Source organism: Haliotis rubra, unplaced genomic scaffold (assembly GCF_003918875.1).
Source record: "Haliotis rubra isolate DU_JTF1 unplaced genomic scaffold, ASM391887v1 Scf6, whole genome shotgun sequence".
NCBI lineage: Eukaryota > Metazoa > Mollusca > Gastropoda > Lepetellida > Haliotidae > Haliotis > Haliotis rubra.
The window spans coordinates 4,753,196-4,775,708 of record NW_025767301.1 but is presented as its reverse complement, the minus strand read 5'-3'; the positions used below and the strand labels follow the sequence as shown (position 1 = coordinate 4,775,708).

Below are 22,513 nucleotides of genomic sequence, written 5' to 3'. Positions count from 1 at the left end.
ATGATTGATATTATAATCAATGTAACATTGTATAAAGGATATACACATTTTGAAAATGATTGATATTATAATCAAAGTAACATTGTATAAAGGATATACACATTTTGAAAATGATTGATATTATAATCAATGTAACATTGTATAAATTGATGTTCACATTTTGAAAATGATTGATATTATAATCAACATAACAACTCTGTCAATTCTTTTTTGTCCTGTCACTTTGTTTCAATGACTCTTTCTTTCTGTGAGCCATGCATTACTAAGAAAAAGCCATAAGCAAGATATTGAGAGGTTGAGAACAGCATCCATGAATACATTAAACCATTATGTTTAGTACTTTGTAGACCTCTTGGTTTAAATGAGATGGTATAAGCATATATCTAGTAAAATACAAAATTTTGTATTTTGTATGTCAAAATATGATTGCCTAAAGGAAAAATGCAATTGCCCAGGTTATTCAAGAAAAATATTGAATTAATAAGATTTTAGAACGTGAAGATCATGTTGCAGTTTCACAAACATCATTCAGTGCTATAACAGTGATAACATGCACAGATTTATAACAGTTATGTCCTGACAACTGCTGCATTAAACTGGGCTCAGGTAATCGTATTGATCATACGATTATGGATTTCATGATAAGATCATTGCATTTCAGCATAAGATCATGCTTTTCATCATAAGATCGTTCATCATAAGATTATGCTTTTCATTATAAGATTATGCTTTTCATCATAAGATCATGCATTTCATCATAAGATCCTAATTTCATCATAAGATCATGCATTTCATCATAAGATCCTAATTTCATCTTCCTATAAGATCATGCATTTCATCAAGACTCGTGATTGGAGGCAATCAGATTTAGTTGTGCAATCAGCGACGCTTGTTTCAAAAGTGATCATCATAATTCATGCTTCGATAAACGCTTCTTCTAGACAGAACTCAGTCATGTTATGATCATACATTTCATTAAACGCCTTGTGTGTAACATCAACACAAGATCATGGGGATATTTGTGGCATAGTCAAGTTGAATCTAAGTTTCATTCATTGGAAGATCATACATTTCATCAGAGGTTCAGAAGATCATAACCTCTGTGGGAAGAGAATGCATTTTCATCATAAGATCATACATTTCATCATAAGATCCAAAGCAATTATCAATTATATGGAATCCGCTACAAAAGAAATGTTTGTGCCAAGACATAAAGTCTTCTGTTTCTACTCACAAACAAGGCAGGTTAGTATCTAGCGTTGACCCTCTAACTTATTGAATTATACTTATATCATATGAGGTAAGTTCTATTGTTTGGACATAAGTCCAGAAAACAGAAGATGAAGTGTATACTTAAAGTATTCCTGCCGAGCTGCTACACGTCAAATAGTGATGATTCCACAGATGTAATCTTTGCTCTTGCTGCTGGATTGCCTTGCTGGATTGCCTTGCTGTAACAGTGCCCTTTAACTTTGTGTCAAATGCACAGGGCAAATAGAATTGGAGTGATGGTACTTGGTAAGTGCTTGCAAACTAGTTAATCAGTTGAGAATATGCATCACCTCAGGGCTAAATTTCTTCTGCATTTGCTGTGCATGTGTTACCCAAAGTGCATTGTCTAAATACACATTGCAACAAGAGAGAAAAACGTCTGAAACACCTGTGCAAGTGATGACATGCTTGAACCTTTGATGTTATGCTACAGTTACGTTAAGATGGAAAAAGAACATGTTTTTCTGTATTTAATTATGTATATGAATGTGTAAGTTAAGGTGCTTATCATTATTGTATCAGTATATTCATGATAATTTTGAAACATGAGATCAACACAAAAGCAGATCTTCTTCAAACGTTCCGACTCTTCTACACGTTAGAAATTATGTTGTGATTAAGTGAGATTAAAACATGGAAAATCTGCTTGCAGTGCACAACACAAGATATGATAAAGCCATTTACTGACATGTAATGCAGTTATTAAGTGATTAAGTTGAAAGTATGTGCAGCAACACATACATAGGATCCTAACACTGGTGCACATACAAAGAAACCTCACTAATCCACACACTGATGTTCCCAGGTAAATATGCTGGATAAACAAATGTCTCTAAAAGCAAGTATACTGCAAAGTTATTTCAATTTTGTGACATTCATATCAAGATGAAAATGTTTCCAGATTAACAGGTGTTGGAAAAATCAGGTTCCACTATAATCATGTCCAGCCTCATCACTGTTCCAGTGGATATATTTAGAAAAAGATACTCTGATTGGAAAACACCTCACAGGTAAAATCATTGACAAGTGCAATTAACATATATCAGGGTGATAGGTTTCAAAACCAATTTTGACTGACTGACTGAGTTTGGTTTTACGCCGCTTTTAGCAATATTCCAGCAACATCACGGTGGGGGACACCAGAAATGGGCTTCACACATAGTACCCATGTGGGGATTCGAACCCAGGTCTTCGCCGTGACGAGCCAACGCTTTAACCACTAGGCTACCCCACCGCCCCCACCAATTTTGAACACACACACATATGCATATAAAAATATATATGCAGCATCCATGCACTAAATGCTAGATTAGCAGACCTACTTGAAATTAGCAGAAAACTTCCACAATTACAACAGGTAAAATCCAGGTAGAGTCGTTTTGCTACATCAAAGTCAGCTGATTTCAACAGTGTACCTCCTGCAGTGGACAGTAAGAATGAGGTGATGCTATTCATTGACAAAACTTTATCCTTATCCGTGTGTTTACTTCCATAGTCAAAGTTCAATCAGGTAAGCGACACCACTGTCTGGCGTATATGTAACGAGAAACGTAATACTGAGTCACATCTTGATACATCTCAGTTTGACTCAATACCTGGGTACTCAGGTAAGTAGAACTCTATTGTATGCATATGGCTAAATAGGGTCTGTACCTTCATGAATTGTTCAGGGAGAATGATTGAACTTACCTATTCATCAGTAGTTCTTTAATATATTTTTACTCATTTTATGCAAACAGGAATCAGATAGGGATTAGTAAAACAAGTATTTGAGTATTTACAAGGGTCTAAGGTCTACAATACATACTTTAAATCAATTTGCTTAAGTTGAAAGTCCCCTATGTGGTAAGAATCCTGTGTGGGCTGTCTACACTGTATGCAATAAGGGGTGATGGGTTTAAACAAAACAATTTTGAACACATGTACATAAGATGAAAGTGAAACACCTGAAAATGGAAACGTGTTTTCCTTTTTTCTAATTTCAAATTTAGGATAAGGGAGTCAACAAGTGAAAAAGATTCATATGGAAAAACTTAAGCTTAATGTCTTTTTTGTGCTTCTTTTGGGTATCTGTAGCCTTAAGAATAAGCCCGAAGCTTGTCACAAGAACAATTCATGATGATCAGGTTGTCATGATATGTTACCTGGATGAATGTGTGTCATCACCCAAATAGCACGGCTCGTTAAGAGGGCTACAGTGTGTCACCTGGCAGATCATATGTCATCATACCCAAACAGCATGGCTCGTTAAGAGGGCTACAGCATGTCACCTGGCAGATCATGTCATCATACCCAAATAGCATGCACCATTGATCTAGCAGTCAACACCTGGTTTACCTGGTCCAGAATCAAACAACAACACGTAGGCAGGATTTTGATCACAGTGATCATGGTATGTCTGTCTTCCAGGCTACCATGGTATCAGTTCTCTTGTGGAGTAACAGACAAAAACATTTATGCAAACTGTGAGAGTAGCAGGTGCTTCAGGTAGGGCAGGACGTGCTTTACCTGTTCACAACACCAGGTGTCATCTCTGAATTCCATTGATCTGGTCACGTAATTTTCACCGTTAATGTGCCATCTATGCCCAGAGGAATCTATTTTGGTATTCTGTGCATTGTCAGTCTATATTTCCAGCACATCATCAAACATGTCACTACCAGTGTTCAGCTATACTAGCCAGTTTATGTATTCCAGCTGCTGTCCAACAAGGAAGTACTTCCATTGCTGATTAACAATTCAAAGTGTGCAGAGTTTGCATTTGCATTTGATTAACTTTGTTATTTTGTTTTATGCTTAGATCACACTAATGCTGAACAAACATATGAGAATCATTTATGCCATAAGAGGTAGATGTTGTATAAGTATTGGGAACATTAAACTGTTTCTTATTGAAATCTAAATGCAAGGAATGGTCATTATATAAAGATATGCTTCTAAAACAAGTTAAGCGATGCTCATCTTTATCGTCTTACTGATTTTAATTTGTCATTCCATGACAGCTTATGTGTAGTGATGGGATAGAAATGATGGTCCTTAATATTTTTTAGTAGATTATGTCATTCACAAGCTTAGGAACTTGACAATTTGGAATATTTTGATATACCCTTTACAATTCAGAGTTGATCCTCAACAAATTAGCAGGGAATTAATATGGGTAGACCATGCTGATTTCTTGAAGGAGTGAGATGTCTGATGTCTGAGAGACTTCAGTGCCCAGATCTCCAAGGGTCAGTGTAGTATTTCATAATAACATCTATCATATTGGGGGTGGTAGGGTAGCCTAGTTGTTAAGGCATTCACTCGTCACACCGAAGACCCGGGTTTGATTCCCCACGTGGGTACAATGAGTGAAGCCCATTTCTGGTGTCACCCACTGTGATAATGCTGGAACATTGCTAAAAGCGTCCTAAAACTCACTCACTCACTCTATCATGTTGTATAACACGATATATCTTGTTGCTTTCAGGTTATAACTCACTGACTGTACTTGTTTCAGTGACAACAAAAAAATGTTGTTTTCCTCTGTAATATACAGTTATCCCATGCCATACTGATACCTTTGGGATCCAAGTAATTCATGAGCATTGTGGGCGATCGGGCATTTAACTGAGGTGAGGTTGTAGTGGGTAGATGACCAACACAACGGTACCTGTTCAACCTTCATAACACGATCTGTGCCACCACTTTTCGTAAATGAAAAACATACGTACACAGTATCTCCAAAATGCCTTATTTTGTACTTTATTTAGTTTATTTCAAAATAAATATCATGATGAAAAACATATATGCGTACTATCAAAATGCCTTATTTGGTACCAATATTTCTACTTTTTTTTAATAAATGCCATGACAAAACACGTATATACGAGAGAAACAAATAAAGGAACACAGGAAAATTCAATTGTTCCTTTAATATTTCCTGGTTTTCATCACCAACTGGAAAATAATAAAGAACGTTTGAATTTTCCTGTGTTCCTTTAATTGTTTCTCTACATATATTTACATATATCCAAAATCCCTTATTTGATAATTATATTTCATTTATTTTAAAATGAATCCAATTTCTGAAACCCTGACTTTTGTGGTGGATGTCCCCATGGTTTCCCATCTGCTCTGATGTGGTCATATGAAATATGAATGTGATGCTGAACGCTATTCTAAACTCTTCACCGAGATCTTCAGTGAGTCAGATTATGACATCTTCCTGCCTGCTAATGGCCTCCTCTGCATCTCCCAAACAGTAGGTATCATGTGCAGATAGAGCTTAGATAGCCACAAAGTAGTAAGCCCCCCTTCAAAACCAGCAGGCTTTAAATCTCTTTGAAATCTAGTCATAGTTAATGAAACTGGTGCAGTCATCTGGATGATTTAATGTTGTAATGTTTTGTATTTGAAGAGAATTACTTCCAAAGATTCTCTATATATACATATGCTACAGCAATGTTAATGGAAAATTTGTCTTGGGATGCACAAGGAATGTGTGAAAATGCACATGTAGGAAGTTCTCAGCGTAGGTTATTTTGGTTCATAGGGACTCACATAGTCCTGCATGGTGATTGTGGAAAATATATATACATATAGTCAGTATTTTCTTGGTTTGAAAGTCTTTATTCGACAATATATTATCACTGCTAAAATTTAAAAAGAAATAATTTCGGATGCGCATTGATCTGTTTAGACTGGATACATTTATATATATAGAGATAGTATATTGTCGAATGTTAAAGCTTTGAAACCAAGAAAATACTGACTTTGTGAGAAGAACATCAAACACAAGACTGAACAGCTGACTCAACCTTGAGCTGTCTTATAAACCAGTCTCATGTTGTTATCTAAATCAACAGTCACTTAATATTATCGTCTCTTTTTTTAACATATTATTCAGATTTACAGAAAGTATGCAATTGTTAGTCCAGTGACATAGAAACATAACAATGTGTTTAGATTATGCCTTTCCATAAAGCCCATCTGTATAATGTAAAATGTCAATGAGAGAATATTCTTCATTATCTGCTCAAAAAAGATTCCACTGGACATAAAAGGCAAATATATAGATATAATATCTTAGATTTTGCAGTTTTTCTCAAAATAGTTGAGATCTGAGTTTTTCAGACTGAAATATGACTCAAGTACATATTTGCTAATATTATCCTTTTTCAATGAAACAAGAAATATACTGAAGCATCTTTAATCCTTTGTTTGAGAAAAGCTAACAGAATAAAATGTTAAGTCATGGTGCTCATGTCCAATACGATTTGGTGATCAAGACATTAATATACATCTCAGTGCACAAAACATTGAGAAACTTTGTCCCCTATTTGATACCTGTTCATGGTATGGGTCTCTCTAACTTGTTAGGTCACGGACATTGTGGATTAGTGAACGGATTGTAGAAGAAGAATGAGTATCTTTGACCTTCACCTTGTTTAATAAATATTCCCCTTATCCCCATTGAAGCTTGTTTATTTTGCTGATGAGTACACAAAGTTGAATCCATTCCATATTATTACATTTTCTTGTCACAACTTGAAATGAATTACAAAAAATAAAGTGGCTATACTCTATTGACACAATGTATGTAGAGGGAGAATATACCGGCTATATGCTACTCAAAGCTAGTTAAGAACATCCACATGACTTTGTGCCATACCACCAGCTACGATGTATTGACTATCATATGAAAAAAGAAATTCTTTAACTTTAGTGCAGTATATTTATTGACTATTGTTATAGCTTCTAGTCCAATTAGCTACAACTTGGGACATTCTTACATGAGCCAGGAATCTCCTGAACAAATATATGGACATTCAAATTACCATGATGTGTGTTAGCAAGGGAGTTGTATTTTTGGATTGTTATCACAATAAATGTTGCGGAAACGCTATGTAGAGAACACCAACTCAGTGAGTGAGTGAGTATTCACAGCTTCCTTGGACTATATTTCATTCGCAGTACAGCACGTAAGCTTCGTGTGAAGAAGCCCTAAAGCGTCTTAGACATTTACTAATTTGGTGAAACACATGAGATACAGTATGGAATTGACAAACCAAGGAACGATAATTAGAGGGAACTTGGGTTAGAACCCAAGGTCATAGGTTTCTAGCATACCTGTCGAGCACAATTCTGCTTAGCTAATTCCAGCTCCTTAGTTGACTGGGTCATTAGTGAGGACACAAGACTGACATCACAAAGTGTGCCCATGTCATAAGTTGAACGTGAATTGTAGGATTCCAGAACAGATTATTACTACTGTACAACCCTACTGAATAATATTTTCCATAAAATCTGTTGTTTACCATATATCCTTCGAAAAGATATGAATAAATGGAAATAATACATATATATGCTGAACCACTGAATTTGAGACTGAGATTGTAGTGTGTCATAGTGTAAGATGAAATAACAAAGATTGCCTAAACAAAAACACTCATATTGCCTCGGTAAGCAGCAAACCATTGCATCATTCCCAAAACATACACATCCCACTGGGAGATATTGATTTGTATACACCAGCCGTATAATATAATATTCAATGTAACATACCTTGTTCACCTCTTTGTAATCCCACTACAAAGTCGAAAACAAATATCACATCCACAAAATGATCTTTTTTGAAGAATGATGTTGCTTGGTATTCATTTTATGAAGCCTTCCCTTCTCAGTGTGTGAGAGCAAAGTTGTTAGTTATAATGCAGATGTCTTTAAGCAGCTCCAAATGATGTTACTCACCATCCAGTCAGATTGTAAATGCTGTAAGTACCCTCAACGACTGGCAGGTATAAATGTTCAATATTTACCGTCACAAATAACGATGTAGCAGGATGAGCACATTCCTGTACTGGTCTAATCAGACTGACTGATGCTGTACGCTTATCCTGAGTGTGTTTACATCATTAGGTGTAGTCCATGCCAGAAAAACATATTTAGTGCAAAAAACAGCGTTAATAGGGTGAAAGAAAAATCACTTCTTTCCAGAAATTGTCATGTTCAATAGAAACCAAGAGGTATATTGTTTCACCTCACTGCAGTGTGTTGGATAAATGATGAGGGCTATAGTGATGGAGTGATTGCCCTGTACTTACAGAGATATTTGATAAACTATGGCAAGGGGGAATTACAATGAAGTATGTTATTGCCATTTTAATAAATGGTCTCATATATACGTTACGGTTGGCTAAAATTGACACTACTACCTTGATACAGTGTATTGCATAAGGGGGCGGGGGGTAGCCTAGTGGTTAAAGCGTTGGCTCGTCACGCCGAAGACCCGGGTTCGAATCCCCACATGGGTACAATGTGTGAAGCCCATTTCTTGTTTCCCCGCCGTGATGTTGCTGGAATATTGCTAAAAGCGGCGTAAAACTAAACTCAGTCAGTATTGCATAAGAAGATTTGTTTAATGAGCTTGACAAGGCCAAATGGAATGTGCCTATACTTTATGTATGAGTAAGTGAGTGAGTGAGATCTTATGCTTCTTTTTAGTAATATTCCAGCAATATCATGACAGGTAAACCAGAAATAGGTTTCATACATGGTATCCATGTGGGGAATCGAACCCACATATGCCTCGTTTTTAGGGTGTAGTTTTATTGTAAAGATTATATTTTCGAGTGCCTCGTGTTTAGAGTGTAGTTTCATTATGACGATTATATTTTCAAGTGCCTCATATTTAGGATGTTTACGGTTGTTGGCGTGCTGCTGCGTGTACAGTGAGGTGCTGCTGCAGCCTGTACAAGTGGTGGCAGCCTGTATTTATGCAGCATCTGCCGCCTACCTACTGGATGTCCCCAGCATCTCAGGTTCTCTACTCAGTATCGAATGTCAAAGACTTGATACCACTTCTTTCACCATAATCAATGGTCATATTATAAGCCTTTGTGAATATTCAATACTACATACCGGCGTGGATGTTACCGGCTGAAACTTCTCATGCTTAACAGATAATAGTAGTTTTGGGCTTAATTACTGTAACGTCATTAAAAACAATGGTTTTCCAAGTGAAAGTTTGTGTGATATTTTTTGGTAGGAAAACTACTGGCTTTGGTAAATATGGTCACGGTTGACTCATTGCTGCAAGATCAAGTTGTAACATCTGTGGGTTGAAATTAAGCGGTTTCAATTATGCTGATGTGTTATGATGATAATAATAGATCCAAGTGAACAGAGAGTCACGTTTTATGGTAACACTTTGCTTGTCTCAGTTTGGAGAGTACAGTTTGTACTTCAGGATGGGAAAGCTCCCAAACAAGGGTGTTAGATTGAAGATATATGTGACAATAGTTAAGCTATACAAGGGTGAGGGGCACTGTCCACCTTGGGGTGTAAGGTAAAATAGTCTGGTCACAGTACATAGTGTTCTACCAGGGTGAGGGGCACTATCCCCCTTGGGGTGTAAGGTAAAATAGTCTGGTCACAGGACATAGTGTTCTACAAGGGTGAGGGGCACTGTCCCCCTTGGGGTGTAAGGTAAAATATTCTGGTCACAATACATAGTGTTCTACAAGGGTGAGGGGCACTGTCCCCCTTGGGATGTAAGGTAAAATATTCTGGTCACAGTACATAGTGTTCTACAAGGGTGAGGGGCACTGAGCACCTTGGGGTGTAAGGTAAAATAGTCTGGTCACAATACATAGTGTTCTACAAGGGTGAGGGGCACTGAGCACCTTGGGGTGTAAGGTAAAATATTCTGGTCACAGTACATAGTGTTCTACCAGAGTGAGGGGCACTGAGCACCTTGGGGTGTAAGGTAAAATAGTCTGGTCACGGTACATAGTGTTCTACAAGGGTGAGGGGCACTGTCCACCTTGGGGTGTAAGGTAAAATATTCTGGTCACAATACATAGTGTTCTACAAGGGTGAGGGGCACTGTCCCCCTTGGGGTGTAAGGTAAAATAGTCTGGTCACAGTACATAGTGTTCTACCAGAGTGAGGGGCACTGAGCACCTTGGGGTGTAAGGTAAAATAGTCTGGTCACAATACATAGTGTTCTACCAGAGTGAGGGGCACTATCCCCCTTGGGGTGTAAGGTAAAATAGTCTGGTCACAGTACATAGTGTTCTACAAGGATGAGGGGCACTGTCCACCTTGGGGTGTAAGGTAAAATAGTCTCGTCACGGTACATAGTGTTCTACAAGGGTGAGGGGCACTGTCCACCTTGGGGTGTAAGGTAAAATAGTCTGCTCACAATGGATAGTGTTCTACAAGGGTGAGGGGCACTGTCCACCTTGGGGTGTAAGGTAAAATAGTCTAGTCACAATGCATAGTGTTCTACAAGGGGTGGTTGGGGTTGGGGTGTAAGGTAAAATATTCTGGTCACAATACATAGTGTTCTGTAAGGGGAAGGGGCACCTGCCATTAATGATGTTACATGGGGTCACATGTGCTCAATGTGACTAATTACTTTTATCTTACACAGCGGATTTTTCCAAAGGTATTGTTTATGTGTGTAGATTTACTAATTTATACTGAATACACTCTGTCGTGTCTGTGTCTGCGTAAAAACAACGTCCTTCTTTCAAAGGATTAACCGCCAATACATTGATTGATTGCTCATTATTGGCTAACTGAATTACTCTTTTTTAAAGAATGGCGGACATTATGCAATTAGTTGGCAGGTGTGCTATCTTGGGTGACCAATGAGACAATACACCAATGTGAAATACCTGAAACGATACATCACTTTTTCGTATATTAGACTGTTAAAAGACACATCACTTGGAACAGCTGCAGATGAATGGCATATCATTCGTTTTTGTGGATATTGATGGATACATTCCTCGAACAAGATAATATCCTGACATTGTTCCTATAACTTTAGTCTGTTTTAATTTAAAATTTGCATTTTGTTTTTATTCATTTGTCGTAGCATTCAACAGAATCATTGTTTTCGCCGTGAAGTATAATGAGACAGACAACATACACTAGGGCGTGTGTGCGAATTATGATTCACATTGGCAAACTATAATATGTCTAGATATTACAGTCCTGTTATAAATTCACTATAAGTATCAGCAAATCGTCTGCTTTTTATTTAGTTTCAAAATGCATACAAATATGATAATAAACTAATTAGGATTATAAGACCAAATATAAAGACGTACATTGACTAGTATCTACATACTGGTGAGTGGACGTTAACCACGTGAATGTAGCAAGAAATTTATCCCACAGTATTGTCACTTCGACCCCCACCTCGCTTCCGTGGAAGAAATCGTTATGTTATAAGTTGTGTCATGCAAAATCCTTTTGGTCATGTTTCAAATACATATTTAACTACAAGTAGAAAGTGGTTTTGATTTTCTAACTTGATGAAAACAAACCATAATCTCATTAATTCTAACAGACTTTCTACTGGTAGTAAAATATGTATTTGATTGATGGCCAAAAGGATTTTGCATGACATAGTTTATAACTTAACAATTTCTCTCTTGGAAGCGAGGTGGGTGTTAATATAATACCGGTTACTACTTACAGTATTATTGTTACTTCGACCACAACCTCGCTTCTGAGGAAGAAATCGTTATGTTACAAGTTGTGTCATGGAAAATCTTTATGGTCATCAATCATATACATATTTTACTACAACTAGTAAGTAGTTTTGATTCTTTAACTTCCGTGAAGCAATCAGAGACATGTTGCTGACTGGGAGATGTTGCTGATCAGGACATGTTACTGACTGGGAGATGTTACTGACTGGGAGATGTTCCTGACTGGGACATGTTGCTGATTGGGACATGTTACTGACTGGGAGATGTTACTGACTGGGACATGTTGCTGACTGGGACATGTTGCTGATTGAGACATGTTCCTGACTGGGACATGTTACTGACTGGGACATGTTCCTGACTTGGAGATGTTGCTGACTGGGAGATGTAGCTGACTGGGACATGTTACTGACTGGGAGATGTTACTGACTGGGACATGTTACTGACTGGGACATGATACTGACTGGGAGATGTTGCTGACTGGGAGATGTTGCTGACTGGGAGATGTTGCTGACTGGGAGATGTTCCTGACTGGGACATGTTGCTGACTGGGACATGTTCCTGACTGGGAGATGTTGCTGACTGGGAGATGTTGCTGACTGGGACATGTTACTGACTGGGACATGTTACTGACTGGGAGATGTTGCTGACTGGGATATGTTGCTGACTGGGAGATGTTACTGACTGGGACATGTTGCTGACTGGGAGATGTTGCTGACTGGGAGATGTTCCTGACTGGGACATGTTGCTGATCAGGACATGTTACTTACTGGGAGATGTTCCTGACTGGGAGATGTTCCTGACTGGGACATGTTGCTGACTGGGAGATGTTCCTGACTGGGACATGTTGCTGACTGGGACATGTTGCCGACTGGGAGATGTTGCCAGATGTTCCTGACTGGGACATGTTCCTGACTGGGACATGTTGCTGACTGGGAGATGTTCCTGACTGGGACATGTTGCTGACTGGGACATGTTGCTGACTGGGAGATGTTGCCGACTGGGAGATGTTCCTGACTGGGACATGTTGCTGACTGGGAGATGTTGCTGACTGGGAGATGTTCCTGACTGGGACATGTTACTGACTGGGAGATGTTACTGACTGGGAGATGTTGCTGATGAGGACATGTTGCTGACTCTGAGATGTTGCTGATCAGGACATGTTGCTGACTGGGAGATGTTGCTGATCAGGACATGTTGCTGACTGGGACATGTTGCTGACTGGGAGATGTTACTGACTGGGAGATGTTCCTGACTGGGACATGTTACTGACTTGGAGATGTTGCTGACTGGGACATGTTCCTGACTGGGACATGCTACTGACTTGCTGACTGGACATGTTGCTGACTGGGACATGTTGCTGACTGGGACATGTTCCTGACTGTTCCTGACTGGACATGTTGCTGACTGGGAGATGTTCCTGACTGGGACATGTTACTGACTGGGACATGTTGCTGACTGGGAGATGTTGCTGACTGAGATGTTGCTGACAGGGACATGTTGCTGACTGGGACATGTTGCTGACTGGGACATGTTACTGACTGGGACATGTTGCTGACTGGGAGATGTTGCTGACTGGGACATGTTGCTGACTGGGACATGTTCCTGACTGGGACATGTTGCTGATTGGGACATGTTGCTGACTGGGGACCGTGTTGCTGATGGGACATGTTCCTGACTGGGAGATGTTGCTGACTGGGAGATGTTCCTGACTGGGAGATGTTGCTGACTGGGACATGTTGCTGACTGGGAGATGTTGCTGACTGGGACATGTTGCTGACCAGGACATGTTGCTGACTGGGACATGTTGCTGACTGGGACATGTTACTGACTGGGACATGTTGCTGACTGGGAGATGTTGCTGATCAGGACATGTTGCTGACTGGGACAATTCACTAACTGGGTCATGCTGCTGATTGTGACACCTAGCAAAATGGGACGTGTTGCTGACTGGGACATGTTCCTGACTGGGACATGTTGCTGACTGGGAGATGTTGCCGACTGGGAGATGTTACTGACTGGGACATGTTGCTGACTGGGAGATGTTGCTGACTGGGAGATGTTGCTGATCAGGACATGTTGCTGACTGGGACATGTTACTGACTGGGACATGCTGCTGACTGGGAGATGTTGCTGATCAGGACGTGTTGCTGACTGGGACAATTCACTAACTGGGTCATGTTGCTGATTGTGACACCTAGCAAAATGGGACGTGTTGCTGAATTGGACATTTCATCGCACCTATATTGTAGAAGTGCCCATTGCCTGTATATACATTGTATGATAAATGAAGTTCACATCTGGTAGACCTATCTTAGTACAAATGTTCAGAAACAGATTAAATTCACAGCCAGTAAAAGTTAGTGATTAATGTGTTTACGGGTACATGTCATGCTCAAGGACTGGGTTTCATTCCCCATATGTATACAATATGTGTCACATACTTCTAAAGTCTCCACAATGATATTGCATGAATATATATAAAAGAGTTTTAACTCATACTCACTTACACGCAGTGGCCCTATCTCACTGTGAATGATGTAAGGTATGTTGTTTTCAACTTAAGAGGTAAGATTGGGTTTGAGCTTAGGATCATTTGCTTTCAGTATAACTATGAAGATTGTCTGATGATTCAATCTCTGTAGAAACAAAACAAAAATCTGTATATCTTAATGAAACTTTAAATAGGTTTCAATTACCCTGAACAAAGTTTTAGTGAGGCATTAATGTTTTTGATTATTCTCTTCCAATACTTACAGCAATGACATTACAAAGATTTTCAAGTTATTCTGGATGGACATTTGACATATGTACATTTGTACAATTGCTTCAGCTTGTTGGAGCTCAAAGCATTGAAATTATCATATTAGTAAATGAAGTGTCATAAAATCAAGAAAAGCTTGACTACCAAAGGTTACATTGCAAGCCACCTTTCTGTGATAAATACATTGAAGTCAGTTGCTCAGTGTCAAATTCTATTTTCAATTGTTTTTAACTAAACTATGAAATGTCAGCTCATCTGTGGAACATAATAATTCAGATTTTTTAATCTTAGTTTAATTTACATGTTTAATCTTAGTTTTGACTTAATACAGCTTCTCATGTTGAATTACCAACAATTCTCACACAGTAACAAATACATGAACCTGGATAAGAGCCCAACCTGCTTTACATGTCCACGGGCTTTGTATTTCCAAATTGTGGTATATGCTACTTCTTAAAAAAGAACTTGTTCCTGCTATACCATATTAACCGCTTGAGTTATAAATTGGCGTTACCATGCTATTCCACTGATTTGTGTTGTGATAAATGTTGATACAAATCTGCAAGGTCATACACTGTTCCAAGAAAACAATGGACACAATGTAATCCACCTTCTCAGGGAAGGTTTTATCAGCCTTTTGTCTTACTAGATTCCCCTCATTGACAACAATGGAACACCCTGATATGAAATTGTCACAGAATGTAATATATATCAAAGTTTTCTCTGTGAGGGAAATGTATGGCCATGAGATATAGATCCGTAATGATATCATGATAGATACATATGCATAGTATATATGTTTGTTAGTTTGTATGTAGAAACAGTGTTAGGTGAGGTGAGGTGAGGTGAAATTGGGTTTAACGTCGTGCTTGAGAATATTTCGCTCATATGACGACGTGCATGCGTGTGTATGTGTATGTGCGGCTGCTTGTACTAGCCCAGACTGAAGCTGGTTTTATAGTGCTAGCCCACTGAGATACAATGCCGCAGTGAAGCATGAATACCCCACTCAGACACATTATACTGACTCTGAGCCTACCAGTCCTTGTTGTACCCATTAATGCCGAGCGCCAGACAGGGACCAACAAGTACCATATTTTAACGTCTTTTGGTATGACGCGGTCGGGGATCGAACCCGCGACCTTCCGCTCTCCCGGGCGGACGCTCTAACCACTACACCACGGAGGCGGTAGAAACAGTGTTAGATATTAATGGTTGTCCAATGGTCCTTAAGGTTTATTGGAATTGCTTATGAATATAAGGAACTCTGAAATCAAGACTTTTAGCATGAGCTGGGCATCAAGGATCCTTAGACTTTCATTCTATGATCTACACTGTTGACATATATATTTAGCACATGCAATAAGCAGAATATAAAGTTTAATTTCTTGATAAATATTTCATTGATACTGACACTGTATGAAAGATTAAATGATCAACATCTGTATATATATGTTAGCCAATGAGACAGAAGATGTTGCCTTAGAACGGCATCTTAACTTTTGTAATTTCAAAATTACTGTCCGTAAATAGCTCTAAATTTCAGTCATCTAACAAAAGAAGAGCATGAACTTTGACAACTAATGATAAATTCATTTCAAGAAAAAGAATGATATGTGATATAAATGTATCAGACGTCTGCTGATGTATTGCACATGCACAGTTAGCCATGTTGATTTTCTTTTTAGCCATATCTAGAACTTTTCCAATCACTATATTGATATTTGTTTTGTAAATATTGTAGTCAAGCAAGAAACACCAATCCCTACAGGAGCAACTGGAAAAGGTATAGATAAATACAGAATGATAATGATCCAATGGCAAGACAGTTCCTTTAAATGAAGTCTGAAGACATGCCTGCCTTAAAAAACACACACTACGTGAAAGACAGCATCATTTGTACTGTTTAGTGTCTGACAAAGAAGGCTACTCTAAATAAATAGGTGTTAATTATCTTCAGAAACTTTGTGATATTGGCAACAATATTAACACGCCTAAATACCACATGGTATACAAAACACATTGTATCACAAACATTTTCACGAAGTTTGCTTCCCGAAATGTCACACGTGCTGCATGCATTGCACAATGAGTACACATGTCCGAAATATTGACAACCATTGTTTCTGGTGTGCTAAATATGCATTAAAGGAACATGTACACAAAGGATGGATTGATTGTGTATACAGGAAAACAAGGAGTATTTGTTACTTAAAGTACAACATGCTTTGCAATTTCAGCGAAAAGTTGTCCTGGAAGAAAGTGTACTCTCTGTGTGCAATAATTCATTCATAATGCATCACATAACAAACTCAAAGCTCATATTATCATCTGAATACGATGTAAAATGGCTTTCAAAGATCAGTCAACACCTCCTGATGTCAAGACCTACCTAGTAACATGAAAATCTATTCATTACTTCAAATACCATTGCTCAAACTTGCACTGTTGACAAAGCTATCATGATAAGTTGATATTTATTGTGAAAGTTATTCAATGTTTATTTTTCCCATGGCAAATTGTTGATATTTTTTAGTAATTGCTATGTTGATCATGAAGGTCATGGGTTATGAAGGCAGCAAGCCCTGGCCGTGGGTAGTTGGGTGATAAAACAATGCATTGATTATTACCATGTTAATCAGCAGTATGCTTGGTAACCATTACATGTCATTTGTCATCTAGAATAGCCCTGGGAAAATCATTACAGTATTTATTCTAAAAAACAGATTATAAAAAAAGGTGTTTTCATTTCATTTATTTTAATTTGCTTATCTTTCTCAAAGTTTGTTGAATATGTCAATTGTAGTGTTTTTTATGCAACACAAAATGAATTGTCATTTGGAGTTGCCTAAGGGGTGGTGGGGTAGCCTAATGGTTAAAGCGTTGGCTCGTCACGCTGAAGACCCGGGTTCGAATCCCCACATGGGTACAATGTGTGAAACCCATTTCTGGTGTCCCCCGCCGTGATGTTGCTGGAATATTGCTAAAAGCAGCTTAAAACCAAACTTAGTCAGTCAGTCAGTCAGTGGAGTTGCTTAAAATGACAATTCATTTTGTGGGGTATATATAATTAAGCTACTTTGCCATTAGCTCATTCAACAAGAATATCTTCCAATCATGCTTATAGTGCTGTTATTCTAAGCGTTTTTATTTATGGTTCCTATTTATTATACCATGTAGGGGCGGCGGGGTAGCCTAATGGTCACGCCAAAGACCCAGGTTCGAATCCCCACATAGGTACAATGTGTGAAGCCCATTTCTGGTGTCCCCCGCCGTGATGTTGCTGGAATATTGCTAAAAGCGGCGTAAAATCTCAGTCAGTCAGTATTATACCATATGCATGGCTCAATCACTGCACTGCAATATGACAGTGATTGCATGTTTTCATCCAACTGTCAGCAATGTTAATGCTATATCATGAGTCCCTTCACTAATTCTTGGCCTCACAAACCAGTGGTTGATGTTATGAGTGACATCCAACAATAACAGTACCATGACACAACTGAGTGGGTGTGCCTGACCACCCATTTCATTCTAGTCATAATACTCTCCTGCATTAACTAAACAATCTTATCCTATATATTAATTGTTGTGTAAACATTATGAAAATATATCAAATATATTTTAACTGGATAACTTGTTATTCACAGAAAATTATTATCAAAGGAAATGATCCTTATGAAATAAATCAACACTAAAAGATCACCAAGATCGATAATCAAACTAATATTGGTGATGAATATAGGCACTGCTAATAAGTGACTTCATTTGAAAATAGCCTATTATTTTAATCATAGCCCATTTTTAAGATCAATTTACACCTACTGTTGGTAGTTTTATACTTTACTGCAGGAGAATGCCACTTAGCACATGCTCTTTAACCATATGAAAGAAAACCTGGGGTGACCATGTTTAAAAGTCCTGAGATTTTGTAAGAGGATATTATGCCATGTGGGTAATATTCATGAGATCAAGGTTATACCAATCATTTAATACATAAAGCAAAGGAAAGTGCTGACTCAATAAGTATGCAAATCTATTAACAAAGTATTTTTTACTCTTATTGTTTTTAATTACTTTTTACAAAATTAATCTTTTCAGTAATGTAAAAATGATTTTAGAAATAATTTATACTCTAACTCAATATTCTATAGAGTTTTGTTGAGCACGTCAAGCCCTAATGCAATGCTTTAACCTGAAACTATGCTACTATTCCCCTAACAAAGACTATTGTCAGTTCAGCAGGTCAGTTCAGGCTAATCCCACCGATATATCAAGTGTAAATTGGAAGAATTTTCACACCTATTAGTTATATGGATGATTATTTAAGAGCAATGAAACATATAGTTCACCTCACCTGTTGTTGACTGTAAAAAACGTAGATGATATTATCCCACCTGAAATCAGTTCATTCAACATAACACAGAGACGTCGGTTGTAGAAAACAGCCCCAGGCAAACACCATGTGCCTCAAGCAGAGGCTGACATGTATCCAGTCGTTCTCCATTGCATAATGTACAGATAATCTGCAAATGATTTTCAAGCCTGCTAATTCCTCCACTATCCAGAATTGGCTGATAGGTATTTACATGTCTTAGCAGACAGTATATCAAATTACCAAATTTTTTCAAGGCAATGAGATGTTAGTGTTTGACCTGCGGTTGGACTCTACCTCATAACTCAGAGACCAAAAATAGCTGCTCGTGTGGCAGACCGTGGGAAAGTTGTTAGCCCAAATATTGATATACGAATTACTTGATCAGCCAATCAGATAACAATTGTAGACGTGATCTACCTGAAGAGTGTCGTTTTTCACCTGACGGCCTCTTACCTGTATGTCATTATGACTGTTGAATCTTCACCCTCCCTCCCTCCCTCTCCACACCCACATAGTCCATTGTTTGTCACAGATCTAGATGTAACTCTCCGGAATCCCTTCTGTACACCTTGAGCTTACTCAGCTAAAATGTTCTAGCCGAATGTCGCTGCACACCAATCTCCTCTCACTATCCATGCACACCCTTGATACACCCTAACACACCCTGAATACACCCTTAATACACCACTCTGCTTTTAGATTCAGTTACAGTTTTCTCATGAATTTTCATGCAAGTTTGACCACACATTTCTATAGCTTTATGACACTCCACCTGCAAACCCAAAACATTTTGAAAAATTGGAAATTATGAAAAATGAGAAATTTATATTCTGCGGTCTAATGTTGCAAATTCTAAAGGAACTGGTTTATATCACCTGTCAGTGACACGGTGGGTAAGTGGGAGGTGGAGGGTACACAGGGAATAGTGGAATGGCTGATGGAGGGGAGGGTGTATTCAAGTGGAAAAGGTGAAAAGGGAGCGTGAGGGTAAAGGAGATTGGTGGGTGGAGGGTTTGAGTGAAGCGAGGGGTAGGAGAAAGGGAGGTCAAATTGGAAGATGGGGATGTTGTATGGGTATAAGGGGAGAGCATAGGGGAGTGAGTGAGTGAGTGAATTTAGATTTATGCTGCTTTTAGCAATATTCCAGCAATATTGGGGGCTTCACATATTAAACCCAAGTGGGGAATCGAACCCGGGCCTTCAGTGTGACAAGTGAATGCTTTAACCACTAGGCTACCCCACTGCCCCAGTAGGGGAAGGAAGGGAAGGCACAAGGAATGTGCGTGAAGGCGAGAAGGGTAGATGGAATGGCATTTGGGAAGGAGAAAGCATGAGGGAAGGCATTTGGGAGGAAGAGGAAGGCATTGTGGGGATAAGGAGAGTATTTGAGTAGAAAGGAAGGACATTTGAGATGAAAAGGATGGCATTTGCGTGGGAAGAAGATGAGGGCAGTTGAGAATGAGAGGGAAGACATTTGTGAGGAAGGGTTGGCATTTAGGGGAAAAAGGAGGGAATTTGCAAAGAAAGGGGAGGCATTTGGTTAGAAATGGAGTGTGTTTGGGAAGAAGATGAGGGCAGTTGAAAATGAGAGGGAAGACATTTGGGAGGAAGGGTTGGCATTTAGGGGAAAAGGAGGGAATTTGCAAAGAAAGGGGAGGCATTTGGTAAGAAATGGAGTGTGTTTGGGAAGAAGATGAGGGCAGTTGAAAATGAGAGGGAAGACATTTGGGAGGAAGGGTTGGCATTTAGGGGAAAAAGGAGGGAATTTGCAAAGAAAGGGGAGGCATTTGGTAAGAAATGGAGTGTGTTTGGGAAGAAGATGAGGGCAGTTGAGAATGAGAGGGAAGACATTTGGGAGGAAGAGAGGCATTTTTGAAAAAACGTAGGACATTTGGGAGGAAGCATTTGTGTAGGGCATTTGTGTTGAAAGGGAAGGCATTTGTGAAAAAAGGGAAGGCATTTGAAAAGAACAGGAGTGCATTTGGGAAGAAGCTGAGTAAGAAGTAAGGGAAGGCATTTGAGAAGAAAGGAAAGAATATGGGCAAGAAGGAAGCGCATTTGGTAAGATGGAAAGGCATTTGGGAAGAAGGAGAAGTATGGTGGAGGAAAAGGAGGCCATCTGAGAAGGTGTGGAGATCTGAATAGAAGAAGACATTGTAAAGGAGGGAAGTATAAGGGAAGGCATGACTTGTGTATATAAGGGCATGGATTTTTCATAACATCATAAAGGAGAGGGAGAAGGCTTGTATTTATTTTGAGGAGTAATGGGTTGACTTCATTAGTGATGTACAAGCATATTCTTTATATTCTTAGAGCTAAAAACAATGATATGACAAATAAAACATGGAATTAATGTTAGCTAATAATAATAGGTTTGTGTGTAGGCAGTATTGAATTATATTTTCTTACCTGAAATTGACACATCAATCTGAACTGGTGATTAATCCTTGTCAGAATATGATTTCTTCTAGTTAAAAATTGAATTTTGCTAGAATTTTCCCAGGCTCTGAAAACCTGAACTTCACAAGATTTGCCTCGGGCGACATGGGACTGTCATACAGAAATCCAGCCTGATTGCCACGATGAATTAGGCTTCTAATATACTGCTTATGATAACGGAGATGGGCGAGGAACTACTCGAGCGTGTAGTGTTAAGCTACTACACCATATAACTCAGCCATAATGGTGGCTCACCCTGGGACTCAGTAGGATTTGTTGGAACCAGATTTTTACACATTTATGTCAATCTGCATACATTTTCATTTTGAAACCTTGGGGGGTCAGTGCTATGAAACCCTGTGGGGTTAGTTAGTGCTATGAAACAGGACTGCTATAAGGTTATTGTTTTAATTTGGCTTCTGTCCACGGCTTTGATTCTCATGAAAGCTACACAATGACTATTGGCGCATAGGGATATCCTACCACATGAGTCTTTTCAGAATTGTCATGAGAAGGTAACAGGTCAAGGTCAAATGCAAGTGGTATTAGACTGACTCAGTTTGGTTTTACGCCACTTTTAGCAATATTCCAGCAACATCACGTCGGGACACCAGAAATGGGCTTCACACATAGTACCCATGTGGGGATTCGAACCCAGGTTTTGGTGTGACAAGCCAACGCTTTAACAACTAGGCCACCCCACCACCCCAAGGGGTATTAGATGTTGAATGTGGTCTGTGATAGGGATATAGAAGCAACATTTTTCATGATAGCCACTGGCAGTGCTACGATCAAACCAAGACATTCCTGCCAAAAATCAGCAAGTCTGGATACTGGTTTGTCTCTGATAATCGTTACCCCTTTCCTGTTTATTATTCCCCGCAACAACAAAGTTGTGGGGGATATAGAAACAAGTTCCATCCGTCCGTCCGTCCGTCCATATGTCCGTCCGTGCGTCCATCACACTTTGTCCGAAGTATATCTCCTAAACTGTTGGTGATAAGCTTAACCAAACTTGGTACACATGTCAACCATAATCCCTAGATGTGCCTTTTGGGGATAAGAGCCAGATGCGAATTTTATTTTTTGCGGTTTCCATGGAAACATGACTTAGGCTGTGACTATGAGGATGTCATCTTGTCCGGAGCAGATCTCCCAAACTATACATGCTAG

The 22,513-nt window shown here is 38.9% G+C and overlaps 1 protein-coding gene and 1 long non-coding RNA gene across 5 annotated transcripts in view; one reads left to right on the top strand and one right to left on the bottom strand.

Moving 5' to 3' along the window:
- Positions 1-22,513, bottom strand: part of LOC124255243 (delta-like protein D) — a 165,806-nt gene that overhangs the window by 107,659 nt on the left and 35,634 nt on the right. Inside the window, exon 1 of one of the 4 annotated variants that reach the window (XM_046689104.1) lies at positions 18,881-19,180. The exons of 2 other annotated variants lie outside the window; for them this stretch is intronic. The gene's annotated coding sequence lies outside the window, so the exon portion shown is untranslated. Of the gene's footprint in view, positions 1-7,818; positions 7,957-18,880; positions 19,181-22,513 lie in introns of those variants that run through there. One more of the 4 variants, XM_046689105.1, reaches the window with a different exon arrangement.
- Positions 1-22,513, top strand: part of LOC124255247 — an 82,902-nt gene that overhangs the window by 33,187 nt on the left and 27,202 nt on the right. The gene's annotated exons all lie outside the window — the stretch shown is intronic.